The sequence below is a fragment of the Petromyzon marinus genome, unplaced genomic scaffold (assembly GCF_048934315.1).
Source record: "Petromyzon marinus isolate PM22_M1 ecotype Great Lakes invasive population unplaced genomic scaffold, UKy_Petmar_22M1.pri1.0 PM_G_Scaffold_7, whole genome shotgun sequence".
NCBI classification, from domain to species: Eukaryota; Metazoa; Chordata; class Hyperoartia; order Petromyzontiformes; family Petromyzontidae; genus Petromyzon; species Petromyzon marinus.
This window is the reverse complement of record NW_027423024.1, coordinates 5,052,595-5,063,112: the sequence shown is the minus strand read 5'-3', so window position 1 is coordinate 5,063,112 and position 10,518 is coordinate 5,052,595.

Sequence of the window (10,518 nt, the reverse complement as noted above, 5' to 3'; positions counted from 1 at the left end):
GGTCGGAGCCGCTGACGTGGCCGATAAGTTCGAAAGGCTGCCGCTCAAGCAGCCTGCAGGGCAGCACACAGGGTGGCAGCACAAGGTGGCAGCCTGCAGGGCAGCACGAGGTGGTAGCCTGCAGGGCAGCACTAGGTGGCAGCCTGCAGGGCAGCACAAGATGGCAGCACAAGGTGGCAGCCTGCAGCATTTTGCAGCAGCCAGATATCGGGTTATCCCGATTACCGACTTTCCCAAAATTTCAGGGGGGGCTAAGCCCCCCCCCAGCCCCCCCCCCCCTGTGGCTCTGCCCCTGCACGCGCGTGATGCCTCCCCAAATCGGTACATCAGATGACAGCAAAAATAACAACTGGGTGCGGAGTGTAAATGATGATAATTTAATTATCCAGGAAGTTACACAGAATGAGCAATGCCTGAATCCTTACCCTTGGGGTTCCTCTAGAAATGGCAAAAAGCCACTGAGAGTGGCCACGTGGAGGAGAGGCTGCTACTCTGTACAGAGCTGGACCGGTACCGCCTGGATCTCTGTGGCATTCGGGAGATCCAGTGGACTGGCTCTGACTCCAATCATCATGAGGGGTGCAGAGTCCTCCACTCAGGGCAGGAGAATGCCAAACAACAAGGAGTGGCTCTTATTCTGAAAAAAAGAATGAAGGCGGCGTGGGAAGGTGGCGGCGAGGTGTGGGAAGCTGTAAGCCCCAGGCTACTTTGGGCTCGCCTCCCCATCAACAGGAGGCAGAGAATGGTGGTGGTGGTGGTGGTTGCTTACGCCCCCACCGAAGATGAACATCAGTGGAGGGATGCATGCAAGCCCGTGGATTCAGATTCCTTCTATGACCTCCTGTCACAGGTGTTAGCTAAAAGTGGCCCCTCCTGATAGAGTCATCCTGTTGGGTGACTTCAATGCCCGAGTTGGTGATGATGCTGGCACCTGGTCTGGAGCCATTGGAAGGCATGGGCCAGATCAACTCAATAACAACGGTAGGAGGCTGTTAGACTTCTGTGCAGCCTTTGGGCTTCTCATTTCCAACAGGCTGTTCTGGCATTTGTGCATCCAGACAACATCGTGGATTCACGCCGGGTCCAAGCAAGAACATCCGCTGGACTATATAGCAGTGGACCAGCTAATGCAGGCCCATGTCCTTGACACCAGAACCTACAGTGCTGCTGACCTCACTGACCATTAGCTTTTCATATGTAAGATCTGTGGGCTGGGTAAATCTGTGAGGAGGAGCGAGGTACAATTAAGCTCCCAAGCATTCACTATGTTATAAACAACATTTGCACTCATAAGTCGCTTGCCTAATTGCCTCAGCAACTCGGTGTTTCGTATTGAATTTCAAACAATCGAAGGGTGCCCCTAAGTGGCAGCTGCCCATGTGTAGCACAAGGTGGCCCTCCACCGGCCTGCACGTGGCATAATTCTGTCGGTAGGGGGCGATCATTGACGCGTCATTTCCGTTGTAGAGTTTCCGAATGTTTTGGAATTAACCACAATTTTGACCGTGACACCAACATGCAATGACCTGTGCGTTGTGAGTGACACAATACTCTGTTTGACATCCGCCGTGAAGCAGAACAGCGCATATTGTGGTGAATGTTACTGGGGTAGCCAGGTGTGCCTGTCGGATTTGAACTTTGAACCTCTGCAACAAATAGAGAATGCGCTACCATATTCCTGGTTCTTTCGGTAAAGTCACGTAGATAGAAAACAAAAACATAAACAAAATAAAATATTAAAAAAATAAAAAATGTAATGCAAATAACAAATAAAAATACATTTTAAAAAATAAATTGATGAGAAGATGCCATGGGTCGACTGACTGAGATGACTGGCCAATACACCGCCTTTGCTCCCCACTACACGCACACACAGTGTGTACGTACACACAGTGTACACACACACAGTGTGTACATACACACTGTGTGTGGGGAGCAAAGGCGGTGTACACACACACTGTACACACAATAATGTTCACGTTGTTGTTGCTGAGTTCACGCACCCAAGGGAGGGGGCAATGGAAAATGAATCTAAATCAACTTAAAATCCATCCCCGTTCTGTGCCGTCACCACTCAGCATGACCTCATCGGCATGAAGTGCCAGCGGGAGGTGTACCTCGCTAGTGATGTCATGTCACCAAGGTATTCACACTCGTTACAGAGCCGCTCATTATGGGAGGGGCGTGTCTCTTGCCCCGGAAGGGACGTCACGTTACCTGCTTACCCGCGTGACGTCGCGAGGTAACAGGAGGCTGCCGATCCACGCTTGCACTGAAATCCGAGGTGAGAAATTCTCATGGTGGTAGTGGTGGTGGTCGTTGTGGTGGTTGTTGTGGTGGTGGTTGTTGTTGTTTACCAAGGTAGAGCCTCTCTCTCTCAGGGATGTCAGTTGAGTAGCAGCGAGCATGGGAATCGATGTCCAGGTTGGAACTTTACAACGCGGGGCCTAGCCACGCGGGGCCTTGCCTCCTGCCCTCGCCTGATTGCATTCACTTTAATTATCTCGCTTAAGTTTAATTTGTCTTCACCCGGCTCGCCACTTTGTAACTTTGTTTTATTGTAAATATTCACGCAGTTTTTATTTTCATTTTTTTCACCAGGCCAAGCCCGCTTGAGCTGCTATACCGCTCTTGTTATCAGAAGCGACCTGCCCACAACAACACAAGGTGAGGCTTTGTCAACGTGTGTGAATGTTTTGACTTAAAACTTTGGTGACTGCAGGAATTAATATTCTTGGTTCTTTCCGTAAAGTCACGTAGATAGAAAATAAAATGAAAATAACAGATACTAATTTTTTTATTTTTTTTTAAATGAAGCAAAAAACCCCACAACGTTTCTATGGCAACATTAATGTTGAAGATGCGAGGGCTTACAGGAATATTTATGACATTTGCCCTCTCATTGCGTGCCATGACAGTGCTGTTTGCACAGTCACACATAGTCACTGTAAGATGATTTTCTTGGTCGTGTTTTTGTTTTGTTGCTTGTTGTGGTTGCACCCGATTCAAGAGCCGAATGGCTCACGGGACTATAACCAAAATAAATCAAACTGAAAATCAAAAAACTGAAACCGCGTGATGAATTTTGGGAAAGTTTTTCACTGCATCTCCAAATATATATAAAAGGCAAAGTTGTGATTGTGTGTGTTGTCTGTTCAAAATGTTTAGCGTACTTCCCGACATGCAACAAACTGGAAATTTGCCATGTGGGTACTTTCCAGACTGTACACCGTGCAAACATTATACAAATACACTTTTGTGTTTTCATGGGGGGAAGGGAGCTCAATAATGTATAGATTTTTTGGACGGCAAGTGAGCTGTGACGTCAAATCTGTCACGTGACCCTCGCATGTGGAAGAGTTACGCATTGTAGTGTAGCGGTTAGCGTTGTCTGTGTGTTTGCGTGTGTGTCTGTGTGTGTGTATCTGTGTGTGTGTGTGTGTGTCTGTGTGTGTGTCTGTGTGTGTGTGTCTGTGTGTGTGTGTCTGTGTGTGTGTGTGTAAGCGTAACGCATTGTAGTGTAGCGGTTAGCGCTACGCTGCGCAACGAACCCGGTGACCCGAGTTCGATTCCCGCTCACGGCCACCACCGGTGATGATTATTTGAACCGCTTCTGGGCCTCCCCTAGGTCGACTCAGCCTCAAACGAGTAACTGTTGTGGTGTGAACATCGCCACTGGGGAGATATAGGCGGCCGGACGTGGTAGATCCAAGTCCCGGGCGAAGCCGGGTAGTACAGCTAGTGATGAATACATGAATGAATATAGACGTGTAAGTCACATGTGACTGTATATATTCATTCCTCCATGGCTCGATACTGACGTGTAGATGGTGTGGATATTCTTATTTTCTGTCTGCAGCTGACGCTGGTCTGATGGAGCAAAGGCCCTCAGCACAGCATCTCGGTACGACAAGTCAACAATGTGACCAGCGTGCATACAGCACGGATCGGACTGGAAATTTGACACAGCACCAGAGAAGTCACACAGGAGAGAAACCCTTCAAGTGCAGTGTGTGTGGGAAGACATTTTCAGATTCATCTACTCTTAAAACACACCAGAGAACACACACGGGAGAGAAACCCTTCAAGTGCACTGTGTGTGGGAAGAAATTTTCAGGTTCATTTGCTCTTAAAACACACCAGAGAACACACACGGGAGAGAAACCCTTCAGGTGCAGTGTGTGTGGGAAGACATTTTCAGATTCATCTACTCTTAGAACACACCAGAGAACACACACGGGAGAGAAACCCTTCAGGTGCAGTGTGTGTGGGAAGACATTTTCATGGTCATCCGCTCTTAAAACACACCAGAGAACACACACAGGAGAGAAACCCTTCAAGTGCAGTGTGTGTGGGAAGACATTTTCAGATTCATCTACTCTTAAAAGACACCATAGAACACACACAGGAGAGAAACCCTTCAGGTGCAGTGTGTGTCGGAAGACATTTTCACAGTCATTTGCTCTTAAAAAACACCAGAGAACACACACGGGAGAGAAACCTTTCAAGTGCAGTGTGTGCGTGAAGGCATTTGCACAGTCATCTGATCTTGTAAAACACCAGAGAACACACACAGGAGAGAAACCCTTCAAGTGTGCTCTGTGCAGGAAGCCGTTTGCAGATTCATCAAATCTTCGAAGACACCAGAGAACACAAAAGCATCACAAGGAGCGGAGTCGGCGTCTGAAATCAGCTTGTGAAAGTCAAAGTTCCGCAATGAGCCCATCATGAAACAAGAACCGGACGAAAATCCCAGCTTGGACACTTTTAAAGGTATAAAGGTGAAATATGAAGAGGTGAAGGTGAAATATGAAGAAGTGATGAGCGAAGAAGTGAAGGTAAAATGTGAAGATGACGATTCAACTCCAAAATGGGACCTTCACATCGTAAAGCAGGAGGAGAATTCTGACTGTGAATCAGAGTGAGGCAACTCCCAGCAGTTTGTGGAAGTGGAGGTGTGGGTGGACGTGCTCCTAGACAATACAAAGTCAAGTGGAGACCCGGTAAATGTGTAAGCCAGAGACGATGTCGCTACAATAGATGCACCTTTGTCACAGGCCTTTAATGACAAGAATGTGAAGTTGAACACTCAGCTCCTAGGTTCAACCTGCAGAGTAAGAGCGAGCGGCCAGTCTTTGTGGACCTGTGGATTGGGGAGATCTCTGACCAGGAGCGAGAGCCAAGAAGCCCCCAAGCATTCACTATGTTACAATAATTGCTTTTACACGGTGCTCACTTAATCGCCTCAGCAACTCGGAGTTTCGTATCTCGTCTGAAACACTCGAAGAGCATCCCCAAGTAGCAGCGGCCCCTGTGTGGCACAGGGTGGTGGCCCTGCACCGGCCTGCATTTATTATTTTTTCCGCCTGACGACGACCGCTTGTGTTACGATCGAAACGTCGTGATCTATTATTATTTTGTCTACCTACGTGACTTTACTAAAAGAACCAAAGAGTATGTGAACAAGAGGCTGTCAGTAGGGGGCGATGATTGATGTTTCATCTCAGTTTTGTAATTTGTCGCTAATGTTTAGAATTCGCCAGCATGCAATGGCCTACAAGTTTTGAATGACACAATAGTATTTTTTACATCCACTGTTAAGCAGACCGTGCGTATTTTTAAAATAGCTTCTTGTTAATACGATGTAACCTGATGCAGGATATTTCACTGCAGTAAATCAATTTTGTTAATATGCCTGTCAATAATTAAGAATGAATACTTGTCTGATTGTGCGTGTACATGTAACATTTTGTCTATGAGGGTCAAACATTGATTAAGTGTTCAAATCTAGATTGATTAAGTGATGTTAGGACAAAGTGTGTGTGTGTGTTTGGAAGTAACCTGTATAGATATCTCGGGTGAGACACGTTCCATGTGATACAGGTCAAAGGGTACTTTTGTGTTTCACGAAGCGTCTGGAGCAACTCATCGTCTTTGAAATAGGGAGCACCCTCGGATCATTCATCAGTTACAAGGCATACCACTTAAAAGTTACACGTATAGGAGGAGGTACATTCTCTACAACACGAATTATAGTTTTGTGTTACGTGTTGACGTAGATTTTGTCTAACTGGGACTAGAAATGCACCTTGCTGATTCGCGTCTGGATGTTCGTATCTATTGGTTGAAGCAAGCCCCACTGTTGCAGTTGAGACGCTGTGCACCAATAAGGGTCCAAGCATTTTAGGGCCTTCGGCCAGGAAAGTCACAACATTTACGGCACACGAAGGACGCATTCACGCCAGCGCCCCGTGCTCCGTTTTGAAGTTTTAAAATGAAACATCTTTGAATCGTGTTGTGTTTTGAATTAGATGATTGTTATTTCTTCATTAAAAGCTTGTATCAATTTACATCCGGAAGACTTCGTTGAGAAGGACATTTCGTGTGAATTTTCTCTCGTCGTTAAGTAGACGGCCTTGCCGGGGGTTCGGTTCGATGCGGACTTTCACGAGATGAGGCGACACGGAGCTGCTGGCCGTCTGCAGATTGATTCCAACGTAATCGAACGTCTGTCCCTGCGCGTCCGTCGATCGCATGCAGGGGGCGCGTGTAGGTTTACAGCGCCGCCTGCAGGAAAACGACAAAGTGCAGCGTTCATCACGGATAAAGTTGTGCGCTTATATTTTAAATGTTATTCTTTTATAAGGTGATGTTGATATCGAAAACTGACACATAAACGGCATGCCATAAATAGGAAATTAACTCTGCTTATTCGAATCAATGTATTCATATATGTTGATGAACTGTTTTCAAGCAGATTTTGTGTCTCTAACGGCGACTACAGGGACCACGTGATTGTTTAAAAATGTCTTTGATTATAACTATGGTTGCCTACAATTCGTCATGTGTAGCTTATTTACACTATAATTTATTCACTACCCAAAATGTATTTACTTGAAAACATAGATCTGATATTTATTCTTGGTTCTTTCGGTAAAGTCACGTAGAAGGGAAACAAAATAACAAAAATATAAAACAATTAAATTCTCACGACGTTTCGACTGCAACACAAGCAGTCATCATCAGGTGTCACACACAGGCACACACACAAGAGACAGTCACACACAGAGATACAGGCACACACAGTGTGTACACACACAGTGTACACACACACAGTGTATACACATAGTGTACACACAGTGTGTACACACAGAAACAGTGTGTACACACAGTAATGTCCACGTTGTAGTTGCTGAGCTCACGCACGCAAGGGGTCTCTGTTCAAGAGATGGAGCGATGGAAAATGAATCTAAATCAACTTAAACTCCATTCCCGCTCTGTGATGTCGCCACTCAGCATGACCTCATCGCTGTGAAACGCCAGGGGCAGGTGTGCCTCGCTAGTGACGTCATGTCACCAAGGTATTCACCCCACCCCTTCCACCGCGCCCTTGAGCGTGACGTCACCTCTGCTTGGTCACTGGCGATATCTGTTCCGTACAATCCTTATTTGGGCAAAGCGACGCTCTGACTGGCGGCTCATTAACATAATGTGTTCGTGAAAGCCGTCGCGAGTTTATTGCGACAGGTTCAGCACCCACGCCCCCATCCCTCGACATATGGCCCAGACTCATTAACATAATTTATTCAGTTAGCCGATCGTGAGAGGAGTGTCTTGTACCCCGGACTGACGTCATGTCACCTGCTGCTGCCGCGTGACGTCACGAGGTAACAGGAAGCGATCGCTTCGCTCTTGCACTGAAATCCGAGGTGAGAAATTTTCATCGTGTTGGTGGTCGTGGTTGTTGTGGTGGTGGTTGTTGTTGTTTACCAAGGTAGAGCCTCGCTCTCTCTCGTAGGGATGTCAGTTGAGTAGCAGCGAGCATGGGAATCGATGTCCAGGTTGGAACTTTACAACGCGGGGCCTAGCCACGCGGGGCCTTGCCTCCTGCCCTCGCCTGATTGCGTTCACTTTATTTATCTCGCTTAAGTTTAATTTGTCTTCACCCGGCTCGCCACTTTGTAACTTTGTTTTATTGTAAATATTCATCCAGTTTTTATTTTCTTTTGTTAGCAGGCCAAGCCCGCTTGAGCAGCTATACCGCTCTTGTTATCAGAAGCGACCTGCCCACAACAACACAAGGTGAGGCTTTGTCAACGTGTGTGAATGTTTTGACTTAAAACTTTGGTGAATGCAGGAATTAATATTCTTGGTTCTTTCGGTAAAGTCACGTAGATAGAAAATAAAATAAAAATTTAATTAAATTTAAAATTTTAAATAAAGCAAAAAACCCACGAGGTTTCGATTGCAACACAAGTGGTCTTTATCTTATTAAATTTAATCTGTTATTTTTATTTTCTATCTACGTGACTTTACTGAAAGAACCAACAATACGTGTGTCAATGTCTATCGGTCAAAGACGCTAAGCGCGTGACGCTGTTGACTCTGAATGTGTGGAGGGGAACACCTTCACCACGGGGAGAGAGAGACAGAGACACGGATAGCCTCGGCTATGTTGATGATCCTCGATTCATTACTTGGTGGAGTGAGGAAGAATTAATGCTGAGCAGATGAAGGTGGCCAGGCATGGTTCTGGTCACACCACCACTTGTTTACTCATGGCAGTGTGTGACAGTGTCAAGTTTGTGTTTGTAGTATAGTCTATTAACTCTATTGCACACGGAGGTTATATCAAAACAATAGTTTATTTTTGTTTTCCTCTGGAACTCTTTATAAGAATGGAAACAGGAGGTGAACACAGCACACACATGCAGCTGAAGTCTGATCTGTTAATCCCAGCATTCAAGGACATCTGAGCCTGGATTCACACCTCTAAGTTGCGATTGAACATTAATTTATGCATTTCTGCATCACACAAATAGTATTGTTTTCAACACCCTTTGCTATGTTAGCTGAATTTAGCTTTCATAAATATTCCTTTTGTAGTCAGACAGCCGAAATGGTGTGCTTAGAGTTTTGGGTTAACATTCATCTTGATGATATGAAGGCTTCCAGGCATATTAATGACATTTTCCCTCTCATTGCGTGCCATAGCAGCCCGTGGAGAGAAACCCTTCAGGTGCACTCTGTGCGGGAAGGCGTTTGCACGTTCATCAAATCTGATGAATTTGGGAAACTTTTTCACTACATCATGAATATATTAATAAGTATAGACGTGTAAGTCACGTGTGTATTCCTCTATGCTTGACGTGTAGATGGTGTGGATATTCTTTTTTTCTGTCTGCAGCTGACGCTTCCTCTGCAGATTTGGTCTGATGGAGCAAAGGCACTCAGCGCAGCTCGGTACGACAAGTCAACAATGCGACCAGCGTGCATACAGCACGGACCGGACTGGAAATTTGACACGGCACCAGAGAAGTCACACAGGAGAGAAACCCTTCAAATGTACTGTGTGTGGGAAGGCTTTTTCATGGTCATCTGCTCTTAAAAAACACCAGAAAACACACACGGGAGAGAAACCCTTCAAGTGCACTGTGTGCGGGAAGGCATTTGCACATTCATCTGATCTTGTAAAACACCAGAGAACACACAAGGGAGAGAAACCCTTCAGGTGCACGATGTGCCGGATGGCGTTTACACAGTCATATAATCTTCTAACACACCAGAGAACACACACGGGAGAGAAACCCTTCAAGTGCAGTGTGTGCGTGAAGGCGTTTGCAGATTCATCTAATCTTGTAAAACACCAGAGAACACACACAGGAGAGAAACCTTTCAGGTGCACTCTGTGCGGGAAGGCATTTACAGTTTCACCAAATCTTAAAGTACACCAAAGAACACACACGGGAGAGAAACCCTTCAAGTGCAGTGTGTGTGTGAAGGCATTTGCACAGTCATCTGCTCTTGTAAAACACCAGAGAACACACACGGGAGAGAAACCTTTCAAGTGCAGTGTGTGCTTGAAGGCATTTGCACAGTCATCTGATCTTGTAACACACCAGAGAAGACACACAGGAGAGAAACCCTTCAAGTGTACTCTGTGCGGGAAGCCATTTGCAGATTCATCAAATCTTCGAAGACATCAGAGAACACAAAAGCATCAGAAGATCCACAAGGAGCGGAGTCGGAGTCTGAAATCAGCTTGTGAAAGTCAAAGTTCCGCAATGAGCCCATCCCTCATGAAACAAGAACCGGACGAAAATCCCAGCTTGGACACTTTTAAAGGTATAAAGGTGAAATATGAAGAGGTGATGGTGAAATGTGAAGAAGTGATGAGTGAAGAAGTGAAGGTAAAATGTGAAGATGAAGATTCAACTCCAAAATGGGACCTTCACATCGTAAAGCAGGAGGAGAATTCTGACTGTGAGTCAGAGTGAGGCAACTCCCAGCAGTTTGTGGAAGTGGAGGTGTGGGTGGACTTGCTCCTAGACAATACGAAGTCAAGCGGAGACCCGGTAGATGTGTAAGCCAGAGACGATGTCGCTACAATAGATGCACCTTTGTCACAGGCCTTTAATGACAAGAATGTGAAGTTGAACACTTTGTGGGCCCATGGGTTGGGTAGCTCTTTAACCAGGAGCAAGAGCCAATAAGCTCCCAAGCATTCACTATGTAATC